The sequence below is a fragment of the Nicotiana tomentosiformis genome, chromosome 2 (assembly GCF_000390325.3).
Source record: "Nicotiana tomentosiformis chromosome 2, ASM39032v3, whole genome shotgun sequence".
Taxonomy (NCBI): domain Eukaryota; kingdom Viridiplantae; phylum Streptophyta; class Magnoliopsida; order Solanales; family Solanaceae; genus Nicotiana; species Nicotiana tomentosiformis.
The window spans coordinates 119,191,106-119,210,083 of record NC_090813.1 but is presented as its reverse complement, the minus strand read 5'-3'; the positions used below and the strand labels follow the sequence as shown (position 1 = coordinate 119,210,083).

The window sequence follows — 18,978 nt, the reverse complement described above, 5'->3', positions numbered from 1 at the left end:
GATTACCTCTGCCCCAAGCTTTTGACTAGTTCAAGACCTACAATCATGGCCTCATATTCGGCCTCGTTGTTAGTCAATTTCACAGTTCTAATAGATTGTCTAACTACATTGCTTGTTGGTGGATTTAATACGATGCCAAGTCCGGACCCTTTTGTGTTCGAGGCACCGCCCGTAAATAGGGTCCAGATCCCCGAGGAGGTCCATGAGTTGATTAATAACTCTTTTTTGACCTCGGGTATTAGGGCCGGTGTAAAGTCAGCCACAAAGTCTGCCAAAATTTGATATTTGATGGCGGTCCGGGGTGGATATTCAATATCATACCCATTGATTTCCACATCCCATTTGGCCAATCGGCCCGAGAGCTCGGGCTTATGCATAACATTCCTCAACGGGTATGTAGTCACGACACATATGGGGTGACACTAGAAGTATGGTTTTAGCTTTCTAGAGGCTCTTTGCAAAGCGAGCACCAACTTTCGATTCGAGGGTACCTAGTTTCGGCCTCACCTAGGGTCCTGCTAACATAGTAAATTGGAAATTGCGTACCTTGCTCTTCCTGGACCAGAACTTTACTTACCGCTATTTTTGATACTGCCAAAGTACAAGTATAGTTGTTTGTCTGTATTCAGCGTGTGAAGCAGTGGTGGGCTCGATATATACCGCTTGAGTTCCTCCAAGGCCCGTTGGCACTACGGGGTCCATGAGAAGTTATTATTTTTCTTCAATAGTCTGAAGAACCGGTGGCTTATCGGAGGACTTCGAGATGAATCGCCCCAGGGTGGCTATATGCCCGGTTAATCTTTGCATGGCCTTTACGTTGTCCACAACCGTGATATCTTCGATGGCTTTGATCTTGTCGGGGTTGATCTCGATTCCTCAGTTGGATACCATGAACCCGAGGAATTTACCTGATCCAACTTCAAACGCACATTTCTCCGGGTTCAGCTTCATATTGTATTTCTTCAATATGCTGAAGTTTTCCTGCAAATGCATTAAATGGTCCTCTGCTCGCAAGGACTTAACCAACATATCATCAATGTAAACCTCCATTGATTTTCCTATTTGTTCCTCGAACATCCGATTTACTAGGCGTTGGTAAGTGGCATCGGTGTTTTTTAATGCGAATGACATCATGTTATAGCAGTATGTGCCTTACTTAGTGATGAAGGATGTTTTTTCCTGATCATCTGGGTTCATCCGTATTTGGTTGTACCCAGAGTAGGCATCGAGAAAACTGAGGATCTCGTGGCCGGCCGTGGCATCGATCATGCGATCAATATTGGGAAAAGGGAAGGAGTCCTTGGGACATGCCTTATTCAAATTCTTATAGTCTACACACATTCTTAATTTATTCCCTTTTTTAGGGACTACCACTACATTTTCTAACCAATCCGGGTATTTGACTTCCCGAATGGACCCTATTTTAAGAAGTTTAGATACCTCGTCCTTGATGAAAGCATGTTTGACCTCGGAATGAGGTCTCCTCCTCTTCTTGACCGGATAGAACTTCGGGTCCATGATCAGTTTGTGTGTGATTATCTCCGGCAAGATCCCTGTCATATCAAGGTGGGACCAAGCGAAACAATCTTCATTTACTATAAGAAATTGAATAATGTTTTTCCTGAGCTCGAGGCTTAACCCTGTGCCTAGGTATACCTTTCGATTGGGCAATTGCTCACTCAATGCGACTTGTTCCAGTTCCTCGACCGTTGATTTTGTAGCGCTAGAGTCATCGGGGGCTATGAAAGATCTAGGGACCCTGTAATCATCGTCTTTGTTAGTCCGCTGTTTCTCCGGTTGAGTCGGGGCTGGTGTCGATAATTGCTATTTAGCTTCTTGCTTTGTGACCTACCCCGACCCATTTGTCTTTATAAGTGCAGATATCGAAATCGCCTCTTCGACCACAAACATCTCCTTTGCGACTGGCTGTTCTCCGTAGATTGTTTTACTCCCTCATGGTATTGAGAATTTTAACACTTGGTGCAAAGTTGAGGGCACCTCCCTCATGTTGTGGATCCATGGCCTCCTGAACAAAGCGTTATGCCTTATGTATCCTTCTATCACATAAAAATTAGCTTCTTGGATGGTCCTTGCGGTGTTCACAGGTAATGTTATCTCCCCCTTAGTGGTTTTACATGCCATGTTGAATCCATTTAGTACTCCGACTGCAGGCACGATTTGATCTTGTAGACCGAGATGCTTCACAACCTTCGATCGAATAATGTTGGCCAAGCTACCTAGATCAATTAACATATGCTTAACTTAAAATTTATTTACGAGTACAGATGTTACCGGTGCATCATTATGGGGCTGCATGATCCCTTCCGTGTCCTCGTCGTTAAAAATTAGGTTCCTTTCGGTATGTAATCTCGAGTCCATTTTCCCCTCGTGATGGACACTTTGGTGCGCTTCAAAATCGGCCCCTGAGGGACATCGACCCCACCAATGATCATGGCGTGCTGAGATTCTTCTTGTTCGGTCTGTTTGTTAGAATCCCTATTCCTGAAATTATTCTTGGCTCGGTCGCTCAGGAATTCTCGAAGATGCCCATTGTTAAATAGTTAGGCTACTTCCTCTCTCAAATGTCGGCAATCCTCCGTTCTGTGGCCGTGAGTGCCGTGATATTTACATATCTGGTTAGGATCCCTTTGGGTTGAATCAGATTGTAGAGGTTGAGGTAAATTGGTATCTTTGATGCGTCCGGTAGCTGATACAATGGCGGCAACATCGATGTTAAAGTTGTATTTTGATAACCTCGGTGCTTCTTTAGGCCCGATGGGCATGTCGAATTTGTTTTTGCTCATGAGCCCCTGGCTGCTCTGACCTCGATCACTTCTTCTTTCATTCCTCATAGTGTTCCGCCCGGACCCACTACTTCTTCGGTCTCCATTATACGGCTGATACCGATACCTGATTGATCTCGGTTCACGATCGATGTCTCTCTTGATTCTGTCGATGGTTCAGACGGGATAAACGGACCCCAAAGGGGGCCCGAGTTGAGCATCTTCAACTCTGATTTTCGATTGATACCGGTTATGCACGTCGGCCCAAGTAACGACCGGATATTCTATCAGGTTTTGTTTCAACTGTTGTGAAGAAACCGAGCTTCGAAAATTGATCCCTTGGGGGAAAGCCTAAACGAACCAATCATCAGCGACCGATGGCAGGTCCATTCATTCCATTTGAAACCGGAACACGAACTCTTTGAGCATCTCGTTATCCTTCTGTTTTACTTTGAAAAGATCCAATTTCCTGGTCTCGACCTTGATGGCCCCGGCATGTGCTTTCACGAAAGAATCCACAAGCATAGCAAATGAGTCAATAGAATTAGGAGGTAAGTTGTGATACTATATCATAGCTCCTTTTGACAGGGTTTCTCCGAACTTCTTCAACAGGACAGACTCGATCTCATCATCCTCCAAGTCGTTCCCTTTGATGGCACATGTGTAAGAGGTTACATGCTCATTTGTGTCGGCCGTTCCATTATACTTAGCAATCTTGGGCATGCAGAATTTTTTGGGGATCGGCTTTAGAGCCGTGCTCGGAGGAAAAGGTTTTTGCACAAACTTCTTGGAATCCAGACCTTTCTATATCGGCGGTGCTCCTAGGATTTGGTCTATCCTGGAATTGTAGGTTTTCATATTTTTGTGATTAGCTTTGATTTTCTTCTGCCCTGATTCTACCCGTTTTGTTAGTTTTTCGAGCATCTTTATGATCTCGGGGTTAGCCCTCAATTCATTTTCATTTTACCTTTTTGTGACCAGTTCATCCCTACGGGTAACTTCTCGGGATGGATCGGGTTAAACTCTGCTCGGTGCACGGCTTTGGTTCTGTAACTGAGCTATCGTCGCATGTTGAGCCTGCAACATTTCGAAGATCACCCGTAAACTGACCCCGTCTCCTCCAATGTTTTGTGTACTTTGAGCTAACGATCGGGATCCACCAAATACGATATTCTCGTGGTTGGTAGGCAGGTCTGTGTCGATAGCCACATGTGAATTGGCGTCAATCAGGTCCGCGACCGGAACTCCGATGGGATCAACGGGCGGTACCTCGCCACTGGGCACTATGTTGTTATTTTCACCGTGGTGACCAGACTCATTGTCAACATGTAAGGGTGCTAATTAAGAGTTCGACATTTTATGTTTTAACCTGCAATTAGAGTCACTTCAAAGAAGAAGTGAAAAATAGTGTGTGTTATGGAGATTTATATCAAATAACCACTATTATCCTTAGCCCCACGGTGGGCGCCAAACTATTTACCCTCAAAATCGGATAACAAATAAATTTGTAAGTGGTTTTAAGGATATGTGGACTAACTTGACACAAAATGATAAATTATGTTGCAATTGAAATAAATAATGGTAAAGTAAATGCAAACCACATGAATTGAACAGTCTTAGCCTTGGAAGGTTAATCACCCTCGAGCTAGGTACGCTTGGATTGGTGTCGGGACATAGAAGAATAAGAGATTAAAGAGAATAATAATGTATTGCTTTGGAATGCGTGTTACAATGTGTTCAATGAATTATCAGACCCCCCTTTATATAGTGGAGGAGTCCTACTTTAGGTACAATTATATAATAGGTAAAATCTCTTGATTTGCTGATTGCTGGTTCCTTACTGATACGCGCCGAGATTCCCGCCGTAACATCTGCCCGGTTACGGATATTTCGATCATCTGTTGATTATGCTAACAATGTTTCTTACAGCTCGTTCGGGGCTAAGGCCAACTCCGGGGTCTCGGACTCAATGTTTTCGAAGGCAGGTGTCCTGACCCCGGGTTCTAGTTCGGTGTGACTCGGGGCCGATATTCAGTCTTGCATTGTCATGTTCCGAGCCTGTCCTTTCATGTCGTAGGCGAACTCGATCTCGACCGTATACCTCGTTGATGGGTGGACTATAATAAATGATATATAACCTGCCATGACAAATTAAATTAAGCTAATAGTTAAAGAATCAGTATAATAGCAGTTTATATACTTGAATTACAAATATAAAGGGTAGAATTTCTAGCACGCAGAAGTACTAGTAATAAGTAATTTTTCCGCATCTATTCAAATTTTATTAGTAAATAGAATTATTCCGTGTACGTGCGAATTAACCCCGATAATATATATATATATATATATATATATATATATATATATATATATATATATTTTTTTTTTTTTTTTTTTTTGAGGATAAAGATCAAGTGTCCATCACGAATCGTGATAACATTTTCTTTTTCTCTGTCGTGTCTCCCATTATTATGCTACTATGAGAACTTTCTCATCATATTTTGGAAAGTAAGGCAATGATTCTCTTCTTTCATCTTTTGAGAGAAAAATGGCATTATGATATCATCCTGATTATATTACACAAACGTCATGTATGGCCGTCATAACGACGTATCATTGGTGAATCACTAATGGGTTATCTGGTTGGAAAATCAGTTATTCCATAATTAATTATTTCGAAATTAGTTATTTCACGTTCGCATAAAATTTAAAACACTACAATCCTAAAATAACTAATTTCAAATTTAATAATATGATTAGTTATCCCTTATTCATAGTATCAAATTAGCCCTAATAGTGATAAATAAAGTGGAAAGAATAAAGAAACATGGATTAGGACTATTCGTGCTAGTTTACAAAACTTCTTTAAAGATGCTTTAATAAAGTTTTCTTTTAAAACTAAAAAGAGAAAAGTTGTGGTTTAATTTCCAAAAGCATGGCCAACCTGTTTCTTGATCTAACTAGCTCGTGATTGATGCCCAGGGTGTAAAACATCAAACTTACTGTAAATCCCCACTAAAGCTTTTCAATCGTACCTGATCCATTTTTTTATAGGCGACAGATACATAAATTGATGTGCATTATTGAGACGACTTGACTAAACAATAAATAAAATGGAGCGCGATGGATTTACGTACATCCCTGGCAAAATTATTGAATAAAACACGGCAACAAAATTTTTTACTCTAAGTAATCCCAAAATAAGAAAAGGATTTTTGAGAAAAAAACGAAAGAAAACAATTTTCATACAGTGCTCTCTCCAACCCGAAGCTCAAAAACAGTTGAAGCTGCCGTTAAAACTAAGCAAACAAGAATATGTTCTTTAGGTTTTCTTCTTTTTAAAATGCTATGCTACAAGTGAGACTACCTCATGTGCCATGTGGGCCAATTGTGCTTAATAGGCACATTATGAAGTGAGTTTGGATAAGTTATACTGTTATACTATCTAAGTGATAATTTTTACCAATTTAAGGGCCTATCCAAGTATTTCGCTTTTTTATATACTCTTTTTATTTAAATTGAGAGTCCACCAAACTATAAAGATAATCTAATTCTCTATCAATTTTCACGTAACACTAAAGAGAGACTTAATGATTTAGGGTTTAAAAGTGTGTGTTTTCCCTTGCCTCATGTTGATAATATATAAGTGAAGTCATTGGGATAATGTAAGCAAGTATCATGTATAAAGCATGCTCCATAAAGTGATTGTTGCACTGTTGCGTGTGCAGTGCAACGACTTTAACAACTGTAACGAGTTGATTCGTACTGTGACCGGAGGAACTGGTAGCCATCTGTTCGCTCTGCCGTTTCTTTGACTGATAATATTGGAACTTGTGCTAGACATGTGACTTGTTGTTCTGAGCACTTTGAGGCTGTGTATCAGGTTCCCCATCTGGTTTTCATATGAAAATTGTTAAATCATCAAAATATAAGGGCACAGATCTTATCAATTTTCCATTTTTTGACGATGACAAACTTAGAATTGAAGTTCCCCATGAGAACCAGATCTCCATACAATCCACCCTGCAGATTAGTTTTATTCCCTTTGAGAACTTGTTTCCCTTTCTGTCCCCCTTCAATTTTCTTTCCCCTTTAGGCAACATAAAAAGAATAGATGCAAGTAAACGCAAAAAGAAGTCTAGCAAAGTTAACGCATGCCACTTGTGTGCACACAACATAGCTAAGAAACAGAGCACAAGAGTATAACATGCATAGCAAAAGACTAAGATGCTCATTAATTAATTTGAGAAGAAAACAGATGCAATAGTACCATTGTTTACAAAATATCCACACAAAAAACAGATTTAAAGTACCACAGCCATAAAAAAAAAAAGAAATCCAAAAAAGGGACACTAGGTAAAAAAAACAAATATCGTTAAACTAGACACTGACAAGGGAACTGCTTAAGGGGCACTAGAAGAGGGAGGGTGTAACGACCCGACTTATCGTTTTAAGAATTAATGCCCCATTCAGTGACTTAAGGTCCTGAGCAACTTCATAATATGTATTATGACTTGCTTTTGCGGTCGAGTTTGATTTTTGGAAGGTTCAAAATTTAATTAGAAGAACAATCCTTATTTTATAGGCTTAAATAAAAAGAGTTGACCGGAGTTTGACTTTTGATCAAATGACTCCGGAATAGGATTTTGATGATGTTAATAGCTTCGTATGGTGATTTCGGACATAGGCGTATGTCCGGATTTGAATTTGGAAGTCCGTAGTGCAATATGATGCATTTTGGCGAAAGTTGGAAAATGAAAGGTTTTTAGAAAGTTTGACCGGGAGTTGAATCTATTGATATCTAGGTCAAAATTCGATTCCGCAAATTGAAACAACTCCATTATGTCATTTAGGACTCGTATGTAAAATTTGGGGTAATTCCGGACTGATTTGATATGTTTCAGCATAAGTTATAGAATTTTGAAATTTCATAAACTCATAAGTCTGATTCGAGGTGCGATTCGTAGTTTCGGTATTGTTTGATGTGATTTGAGGCCTCGACTAAGTTTTTGTTATGTATTGGGATTGAAAATCATGTACGCGAGGTAACGAGTACGTACTTGGTTTATATGTGCAATTTATACCGGTTAAAAATTGTAGACACCCTTATATATTAAATTGGAAAATGGTTGAAACTTAGTAAATCCTTGATTTGTCATGCCTCATTCCTTGTTTGTCGAATTTGTATTTTATATGATAATTTGGGGTGATTGTCACTTGAATTTTTATGTGAATTCCGTGTGTTTGTTGATTTGATATTTCTTGAAATTAATTGCATTATGGATTTTCCATCAGCAAATAATTATTAAATAAGTTTAAATTGAGATGTTAATATATTTATTAAAATTTGGATTTAAGAAGGCGTTGTCCTATGTTGAGTTACTTTTCCATCTCTGTTGTTGTTTTTGAGGTATTATATACGTTGTGTGGAGCCTTGGCCTATTTGTTGTGAAATTTATTGATTTTGTTACATCTTTGGAATTCGTTGTGACCATTGAAAAATTTATAATATGAATTGACTGTGTGAATTATTGTGTGATTTGAATTATTATTATGAGGACATAAGGGTGACATTCTACTGTTAATATTGTGTGGGTATAAGGGTGGCATTTCACTATGGTTATGTGTGTTGGGATATTGTCTGAGCGAAGTCATAAGGGTGGCTGTAAGAGCGATAAGGGTAGCTATTGATATTGTCAGGGCGGAGGGATAAGGGAGGCTATTATAGGAGTGATAAGGGTGGCTATACAAGAGATAAATGTGGCTATTGTCAGGGATAACATGTGATGATGTAGGGGGTTATTATGTTGGTAATTTTTATGTGATGATGTGGGGTTATTGCGTTGGTAATTTTTATATCTTGTGCAACTTGTCTTGTTATTTCTGTAAAATTTATAATAGTTTGATCTAGGTTAAAATCGTGAGCCTGTGGCTATTGCCGGGAAGATTATGTTATATGGGATCGGGTTGCACGCCGCAACAGATATGAAATATGGGCACGAGGTGCCAGAGAAAATATGATAATTTTTATTATTGGCACGTGAGTTGACCGCGCTGTTTTGATAAAAATATGGGCACGAGGTGCCGTGAAAATATGAAAGTGGGGTGGGACACGTGTTACCGAAATATGAAAGTGGACTGAGACCCGTATTTTATGATTTTGAAACGAGGTGTCACAATGACTTTTATTTGAAAGAATCTATATTCGAAAGATATTTTATTTGAAAGAAATATATTTGAAATATATTTATTTGAAGGAATTATATTCGAAAGGCATTTATTTGAAAGAAGTATATTCGAAAGATATTTATTTAAAATAATTTTATATTCGAAAGATATTTGTTTGAACGAAATATATTCGGAAGGTATTTATTCAAAAGAATTATATATGAAAGACTTATATTTGAAGGACTTGTTTAATTGGTTGTACTTGTGTTCTCTTATTCGTTTGAGTAATAATTATGGTGTTCTTGTTGCCTTGATGTTTATATCACTGGTTGATATTTGTTCCTATCACTGCTAGTTATTTTCCAGTACTATTATATATTGCTATGTGTCTTTCTATTATTTTTGTATAATATATTGCACATGTTATTTGACTAGTGAGTGTCTTGACTGTACCTCGTCACTACTCCACTGAGGTTATTCTTGATACTTACTGGGTACCGACCGTGGTGTACTCATACTATACTTCTGCACATTTTTATGCAGAGCCAGGTATTGAAGATATCAGACTCGGACAGAGATTAGAGTGTGATCACAATGATTCAAGGTAGAGCTGCTTGGCCGTCGCAGCCCCTTGAAGTTTTTTCATTTTATTGTACTGTCAACTCTTATTCGAACAGTATTGTATATTCGATCCTTGTGATCATTGCATGTATTCAGTTAGAGTTCGTGACTCAGTATTTCGAGTCTTGGGAGGTTGTTAATATTATTTTCGATGTTGGTTTCCACACTTGTATTAAACAACAACAACAACAACAACAATCCAGTATAATCCCACTAGTGGGGTCTGGGGAGGGTAGTGTGTACGCAGACCTTACCCCTACCATGAGGTAGAGAGGCTGTTTCCAATAGATCCTCGACATCCTTCCCTCCAAGAACTCCCCACCTTGCTCTTGGGGTGACTCGAACTGACAACCTCTTGTATATGTTAAATGACTCGAAATGTAATTGTAATCGGCTTACCTAGATTTAGAGACTAGGTGTCATCACGACGCCTGTGGTGGAATTTTTGGGTCGTGACAGAGGGAAGGATGAAGAAGCAAGGGCTTTGAGAAGAATATCCACTCGAGCATTTGCAGACCGCTACTCGTTTATCAGCTGCTCGTTCAGGTCCTCAACCTGTTTTCTCAAGTCTGCATTTTCAGCAGTCAAGCGGGCAACCTATGCACCCTGTGCACTGATAGAACCAGCTTCCTCCTTGGCTTGAATGAGCTGTCCCTCAAGAATGGCATTCGTAGCCTTCAGCCTCCTTATTTCCTCGTTAGCAGCAGTCTGAGCATCAATTAACTGAGAAACAGTAGAATTGCTGCCAATACCCCCTTTTTGTCTGTACACTCGCATTCCTCCAAGGTTGTCATTGAGAAAGTTTGCTTTTGAGTTCCCACTACTTTTCTTCCCAAATGGACTTTGAAGAATGCAAACACTCTAGTGAGGAAGAACCCATAAGGCAAATCATGGTTCCCGTCCTTGAAGTCTGCCACCTAGTGTATGCATCCAGTGCTTACATGAGGAACATGTTCGCTTTCGAAGTAACATAACGCCTCTCTGTGCGTGGAAGCAAGATCTTATTCACCATCTCAAACATAAGCTGATACCCTGGAATGAGTACCTTCTTGTGCACCTGCTCCCTTCTCTAAATAGCCTGAGCTTTTAGAATGATCTTTCTAAAGTCAGGGGAACAGGTCCCTTCAACAGATGAGATCCCCTAAGTGGGCACACCCAAGTTACTTCCTAGAACAACTTCATCCATCATAAAATCCATTCTATTAACCTTCAAGAATATATTGTCGTCTTCTACAGCAAATAGATCTGCGTAGAAACTGCAAACCTCCTCTTCATAAACCTTGGGACTCTGAATGGTAAACAGATGAGTCCACTTCTGAAACTCACAGATTTCAAACAACTGTTTCATGCCTAACATTTCAAGAATGTTAGTGTCAAGCGCTCTGCCCCATGCACCCTTTGCTTCTTCAAATTTTCTCTTCTCTCAACTTCAGACACTTATACTTTGGCTTTCTTGGAGGAACCGGGTTCCGCGCTATCAATTGCCTTCCACTTCTTAAACTTCTTCACACTTTTCTCTTTATTTTCAAACTTGCTTTTCTCACCAGACTCCTTTTCTTTGACACTTTTCTCTTTATCAATATCCACCCCTTTCACAGACGATCCTCTCATAGGCTTTGCAAGCACAGACTTCTTAGAGGATTTATAAATCAAGAAAGCAGGTTTCTCATTCACCTCTTCAACTTCAATATTCACAATGTTTGCCAGAGGCACATCCTCTTCATTCACTAACTTTCCCCCTTTCACCAACCTTCTTTTTTCTTTTTCTCTTTGTTTCTCTTTAAAGCACTCTCAAGAGCTTCTTTCTTCTGCTGCCTAGTAGTGAGTCTTTTAAGAATGGGCTCTTTGGGAATTGCCCTACCACATCTAGCTGCAATAAAACTTGCCACAGTCACATCATCATAGTCCTCCTCACTGTTCATTCTCTTCTTTAAATAAAGGTCTCATCTCAGAATTACAAAATCTAATGGCACTGCGTCAAAGTGAGGAGAAGGAGCAGGGTCAGTACTGTCCGGGGGCTCTTTTTTAGAGCATGAGATTTTATCCCAAGTAGGAGCAGAGTGCTCTTCTTGGGCAGATGGAGCAGTTCCCTTTGTTGTCACCCATGTAGTACTAACTAGCACCAAGTTACCATGAGGCACCAGTTCCCCAATTCCAGCTCCATTTCCTTCTCCTTCCCTTTGAGACCCAGCGATCAAATCACCATGCTCATACTCCCCAACAAACTCTCCTTCTGTAGAAATAAGTAGCATATTCTCTACATCTTCCCTCTCGCTCACACCCAACAGTGTAGAATCAGCAGATACAAGAGAGGCATTACCTGACGGAGAGGCAACATTCAGATCAAGCGTCAGAGCAGGATGAGTGATAGGAACTTATGATGTTTCACTACTACCTGCAACATCCTCTTAGGATATAGTGACCTCCCCAACTTGCTGACTTGAAACCTCTGGTCCCTCTTCTCAGTCTAATTTCGTCTTCTGCCATTTTTCCCGATGAAGCAGAGGGAGAAGTTGAGGCTGACAAACCTTTTGGGTGTTTGATTTTTCCAGCTACTGTAAGGCCTCGGGATATTTAGACACCAAATACGCCGATTACTAGCCTAATGACATGAATGAGATATGTTTATTATCGTGATCGTAGTATGTGGTGTTTGTCCAAGGGTATATTCAGTTAAGTATTCAGTTACAACATTAATTCATGCATCAATGTGATCACATTTAGTAGGGAGAAGTGGCCAACCTCCCCCAGCGTGAGTGCCATGATGTCAGGGTTACCTATCCCAAGCTCGCAGGTGCCAACTGTTTGTTGGAGAGATAGGCCGACACTCCCCCGTACATGTTCCCAGATGCTCACGTACGCAGGGCTATTATGATTAACAATATTTAGCAAAGTTATAACTCAGTTTCTATTTTAGATATCAGTTATGGACTCAATTTCTACGTTACATTTTAATTTCAGCTTACAATTTAGCTCATAGTTTCAGTTCCAGAAAATTTTATATGATTTATATGATTTTTTCGTATATCCGTTTTCTTTCTTATTTTTCCCAGAAGGTCTCGCTCCGCCTTTTTAGGAGGTAGCTTATGAGACTTACTGGGTATCCTTTGGTGGTACTTAGCGCGTTTGGGCCTGCTACGTCGTGTGGCAGGTATTGAGGATGCAGGTAACGAGGCACGTGGCTAGATGGGATATTCTAGATTCAATTTACAGACTGTGTTGATTCATCCCAGAGGTAGCGGACCCTTTTCAGACTATTATTTATATCTTTTTTTATGTTTATTTTATTTTCGGGGGATTCCCCCGTAGGCTATGTATTTTAATTCTTTTTCCAGATTTTAGAGGCTCATGACTTGTTAGTGGGTCAGTATTAAAATAATTTGGGATTTATCCTTTATTTATTATTTTTATCAGTCAGCTTAAGAACTGCAACTTGATTAGAATTAATAATTAAGCACGTTAGATTCTTTGCTATTGAACTTGAAGTTTGATACAAATAGTACAGGGTTCACTCGAGTGGTAAGGGTTGAGTGCCAATCACGTCCCACCCCAGTTTGGGGGCGTGATAGTGACGAGCGCAAAACACACACTTAAATTGTGCTCGTTAGTCAAAGATAGTATTGTATAATATCGTGTCCACAAAGATTGGAGTTAAACACTATTATCGTAGTTTATAGCTTGATTGCTATTCAGGAGGATCAATAGTTGAGATTTATGTGGTTAATACTAAAATTAATTAAGAATCGAGAGCTAATTGACTAATGACAATAGAAGCAAGGCCTAAGCAAAGGAAGATATTAATGGGAGAAAATGGGGGTTTTGATAGGATATGTGCAAGATAATTGTCTGGAATTTAACTCTAGATAATTCACTTCTAATGTTCAAGTGAGTCTCTCGAATTCACTTAATTATCAGTAGAATTATTTAGTAGAAACTCCTCTCTCGATTAAGTCTCAACCTCTCAATATGAACCAATTTAAGCTCTGTGAAGATATGCAAGAATACGTAATGGATTGGTATTTAGGAGAATCTCTCTCGATTATTCTCCTAACTAGGTTTAATCAATGATTCAACTAGCCTCTTTCGATTACTTAGAAGAATCTATGAACTCAACCAACAATATAATGTAAAAATATCACAAGTTATGCCTCTTTCGATTACAATAATAAGTGAATGTAGATGCAACAGTTAAATCTTCCAAAAACAATTCAAATTCATAAAAGTAGAGTTATAATCCACAAACAATCATCAATACACCAAATCCATCGAAACCCAAAAGGATCTATTCCATAGACATGGAGAAGTTCTTCACAAATGTAACTAAAGTATAGAAAAACATAAATTCAATCCAAACCCAGATCTTGAGTGAGAAAAAAATAATGAAATCCTTGTGCTTGTGTTCTTCCAACTCTTCCTTAGCCTCCTTGGCCTCCTTAGGTTGAAATTGTACCCAAAGTCCATCTAAAATGGTGTTTTGGTGTATTTAAGCGGCCCCCAATAAACATCGGACAAAATTACCCTTTTTAGCAGAAATGGAAAGTTACTCTAACATTTTTGTGCTACCGCATCGCATGCCGCGCCGCCCCATATGGCGCGTATGTAGGGAATTCCAGAACGTGCCAAAAAATCATTTCTAACCACTTTTTGCACTATCGCACCTCGCCTCGCGCCGCCCCATATGGCGCGGTAGTGTAAATTTGGCAAGAAATTGAGTTTTTCTCACTTTGCAAGAAAATTGCACTAACGCTATGAGGCCCGCGAGGCGGTAGTGTAATTTTCTCAGAGTGAATTCGTTTTCTCATTTTTTTGATGTCTAGACTTGGTTTTCGACCCTCTAACGTGATCCCGACTTAATTGCTTGGGCTTTTACTAAAACTTCAAAGCTCCAAATAGCTCGAATTAGCTCCACAACATCTACATAATTCAGAAATCACTCCTACATGGCATAAAATACAAAAGAAGTGTAAAACACTACTAATTAAAGCTCAACACAAGTAAAGTGTATTGAATTAGAGTGCAATAAGCGACTAAAACACGTGATTATAGCCTACCATCAACACCCCACAATTAAACCATTGCTCGTCCTAGAGCAACCAAACTACACCTCACATAGACACGACCTTTTAAAATAACTCTACTAACTCATCACACCAAGAATAATCAAAACAGATTAAGTACAATACCGTAACATCATCGCCTCAAAATTTGACTTAAAATCATCATGAATTTTTCATAACCCGCTCACTTACTCTAACACAGAGGTCAACGACACTACTTTTCCTTCATGAATCAAGTTCTCTCACACAACAATAGAGAGTAGTTATACATATAATAAAGTTTAAGAATAAATAGGAACTCAAGATAGAAAGGATTCACTCACTCTCAGAAGTAGCATTCGTGTGCCAAAAAAGACGTACCATAAGCTTGACCGTAATGTACTACTCTACTAATTGAGCTCATTAAGTCAAGGATCAAGTAGGACTTTATTTGGTTGTAATGTAAGTTGTGGGATGTGTTGGATATATTTGGATATAAGCATGACTACACCTCCTTAAACACTTTAATACATACAGTTTAACCATTTAAAACTCCATACTTATGTCAAACAATAATTCCACCTTCACATCAGTATACGTCAACTCCCAACTTCTTTAAGCACAAATACATTAAAAGTTACCAATATCAATGAATATTTGCACAACAATGCAACTATATATTTTTTTCCATTCAAGTGGCTCTTATTGTTTTTCAAAACAGTACACCTTTCTCCTTATTTCGTTAGTTCCATTCAACAGCCAACCAACACCCCACATTTTAACTTTTATAAAGTTCATAACAATTTTAAGTGCTCGCGAGAGGTAAAATGGGTGAGGCTTGTAATGTGGTTGACAAAAAAAATAGGATTACAGGCTCAAAGGGGTTAACTAAGATACATAACAATTAGGTGGGCACAACATATAACTGGCTCAACAAAGAAATGCCTATATCATTTCCATGACTGAATAAAACTACTATTTCGCTTTGCAAATACACGGGGCAAGTTCTAGATATCAAATACAATGCACAGAATACACGAAACCTCACACACACATGGCACATAACTCACTCAGGATCGGACTCATCGAGATGCTCTAGTCAAAGCAGTTAAGCAAAATTTAGATCATACAATTTAAGTTACTTATACAAGAGTCAAAAACTGAGCCTAAGCGTCACAACTAAAGCACTTACTATTCTCAAGTTATAATACAGTTAAGATATATTGCTTTCATTTCAATTCACAACATAAGGTTTCCTACTCCTAAAAAAAATAAAACTAACTACACCCGTTTCAAACAAAATCCTTGGAAAAGAATCATGGCACAAATAAAAATCAAGGGGAAATTATTATACTACCTAAATTTTTTTCTTCGACTTAATCCCTCAAGAAACCTGTCGAATGACATCCATCATCGGGGAAAATCAAAAATTTAAAATTTTCAATCAAATGAATTACAAACACACACACACACACACACACATAGACATTTATATATTCTATACATATATACATCCCCACCCCACACTTTAAATTGTGTCATGTCCCTATGACGCACAAATTAAAGCAAGAGGTAAGGAAAACTTCCCTGAACATCTAGTCGGGGTTTGAGTCGAAGTTGGGCTCCATCCCTCGTGCCCAAACTAGTGCACTCATCCATGCAGATAGCTTCTTCTCAGCCTTCTTGGGGTACACCCCACACTTATCTTTTTCTCTCACTGCAGCCTTCTCTGTCACGCCTTTCACTTTTCACACAACACTAGCAGCTAGCTTCTCCCTTTTTACCACTGTTTCTACATCCATCTCAAAAGTCACAGTTTCCTCGCCCACTCTAAGCATGAGTTTTCTATCATGTATATTAGTTTGCTCTACCCATTGCTAGGAATGGTCTTCCTAGTATAAGGGGGACTTCCTTGTTTTCTTCCATATTAACCACTATGAAATCCACAGGAAATACAAACTTATCTATCTGAACTAAGACATCTTCAACTATTCCCTCGGGTATTAGAGTCATTTGTTCTGCCAGCTGCAAGATATTGGTGCAGACCTTATCTCTCCAATCTCTTTCTCCAGTTTTCTATAAATAGATAGAGGCATTAAATTAATTGAGGCCCCAAAATCACATAGAGATTTATCAAAATTAGTGCCTAAAGAGCAAGGTATGGTAAAACTCCATGGATCTCCACACTTTTGTGGGAGTTTGTTTTGCAATATTGCACTGCAATGCTCTGTGAGCTTAGCTACTGAGGTTTCTTCTATTTTCCTCTTCTTTGTCAGGATCTCCTTCAAGAACTTGGCATAAGCCGGCATTTGTGAGAGCACTTCTTTGAATGGTAGGTTTACATGAACCTGTTCAGCACATCTAGAAATCTCTGGAACTGCTTGTCCGACTTTTCTCTACTTAGCTTTTGGGGAAAAGGCAGCGCAGGCATATGCTTGCTCGCCTCAGGTTCCTCCCTTCTCGAGTTTTCTTCCTTCTTCTTTTTGACACCACTTTTCAGCTGCTCCCTGCTTTCTTTTTCATGTCTCACACCTTTGTGGATTGGGGTGAGATCTTTCAACACTTGCCCACTTCTCAAATTTTCAGCATTCACTATTTTTTTGAGATTTCTTTCTGTATCAGCCGGGAGTGTTCCCGGGACTCTCTCAAACATTAAAGTAGCTAAGTTCCGAACCTGTCTTTCCAGACTTCGAAAAGATGTACCCAATTCTTTGACAGCTGCATCATGGGCATCAAGCCTCTCATCTGTCTTGATAATGAAGGTCTTCATAAGATCTTCCATGCTGGGTTGATTTGACTATGGAGATTAATACTGCTGGCTCTGCTGATTTTAAAAACCTGGAGCTCCTTGTTCCTAGAATCTGGGGTTGTTTTGTTTCCATGCATTTGCAGTACCCCAAGGTGAACTGCATGAAAAAACGGGGTGCCTCTGACCCATTACATTAAAATTATAGTTTCCTACAATATTCACCTCCTCAGTTGAGGCTTGATACTTATGAGTAGGGTGTCCTCTTCCACATATATCACAAGTTGCGTGGTGTACATTTTGCATCGAAGCTACAGTTAGCTTTCATATTTCTTTAGCCATAGCATCAAGTTGTACTTGAGCAGATGTAGTAGCATCAACTTGGTGAACACCAGTTGATTTTATTCTTTCCACACTATTAGAGGGCCACTGATTAGCATCTTCGGATAACTCATCAAGAATTGTAACTATCTCTTCTAGAATCTTCTTCATTAAAGGGCCTCTAACTGCATTGCTCAATGTCAATCCATCCCAAAAATCCTAGAGTTGCATCCAGAGTTCAATTCCACTATGTTGACATCTCCTAACTATCTCCTTAAACCTCTCCCATGATTCAAAAATAATTTCATTCTCTTTCTGGCAGAAGTTATAGATTTCTTTTCTAAACTTAACCGTCTTAAATGAGGAGAAATATTTATCAAGAAATGTTCTGGTCATTTCCCCCCCATGTTTTAATTGATCCATTTGGCAAGCTTCGAAGCCACTGCTTCGCATCATCTTTAAGTGAAAAAGTGAATGCCCTTAAATGCACTGCATCTTGTGACACCCCATTGTATTGAAAGGTGTTCATAATCTCCTCGAAGTCCATCAAATGCGTGTTTGGATCTTCGTTCATCTTTCATCTGAAAATGCAATTATTTTGAATGGTTTGAAGCAAACCTTGCTTCAGCTCGAAATTATTGGCTGCAATTGGAGTGGTCTAATACTTGACAATCCTTGATTGTAGACTGGTCCGGCGTAGTCATCCAATGCTCTATACCAAGCCTTGGTACCACATTCTCGCACTGGTCTCCAATCAAGGGTCGATTTAGATTGAATCTTCGACCCCTATTGTCTACGACGGTTTTCTTAGCAACTCTTTGGGCTGCCTCAACAACTATCCTTACAGTTGCCTCTACCTTATTGTCATCGTTATTAGCCATATGTTCTTGGGTTGAAGGTTGCCCCAAGAACCTTACGGTAAACTCTTTCTCCTTTCTCAGTTACCGCAGGTGTTTATTTTAATTCCGGGTTGTATGGTATTACTTCTTTACAAGAAGATCGTGTCATACACTACGAACTTAACCTGTTTCCCTACACACGGAGGAGAAACCCGTGAAGAAAACAATAGAACTAAAAAAATAAAAAAAATAAAAAAATTCCTGAATTAGCACTACAAACTATTTCTAACACTATTGATTGCCAATCCTCGGCAACGGCGCCAAAATTTGACGAGCGAACAACACACACTTAAATTGTGCTCACTAGTCAAAGATAGTATAACATAATATCGTATCCACAGGGATTGGAGTTAAACAGTATAATCATAGTTTCTAGCTTTATTGCTATCCGGGAGGATCAATAA

General features: G+C 39.2%; 1 non-coding gene across 1 annotated transcript; it reads left to right on the top strand.

The window, feature by feature from the left end:
• Positions 1-17,916: 17,916 nt before the first annotated feature.
• On the top strand, positions 17,917-18,023 carry LOC117273210 (small nucleolar RNA R71). The gene has a single exon (XR_004503174.1). It is a non-coding gene; the product is annotated as a small nucleolar RNA R71 (small nucleolar RNA).
• The last annotated feature ends 955 nt before the right edge of the window (positions 18,024-18,978 follow it).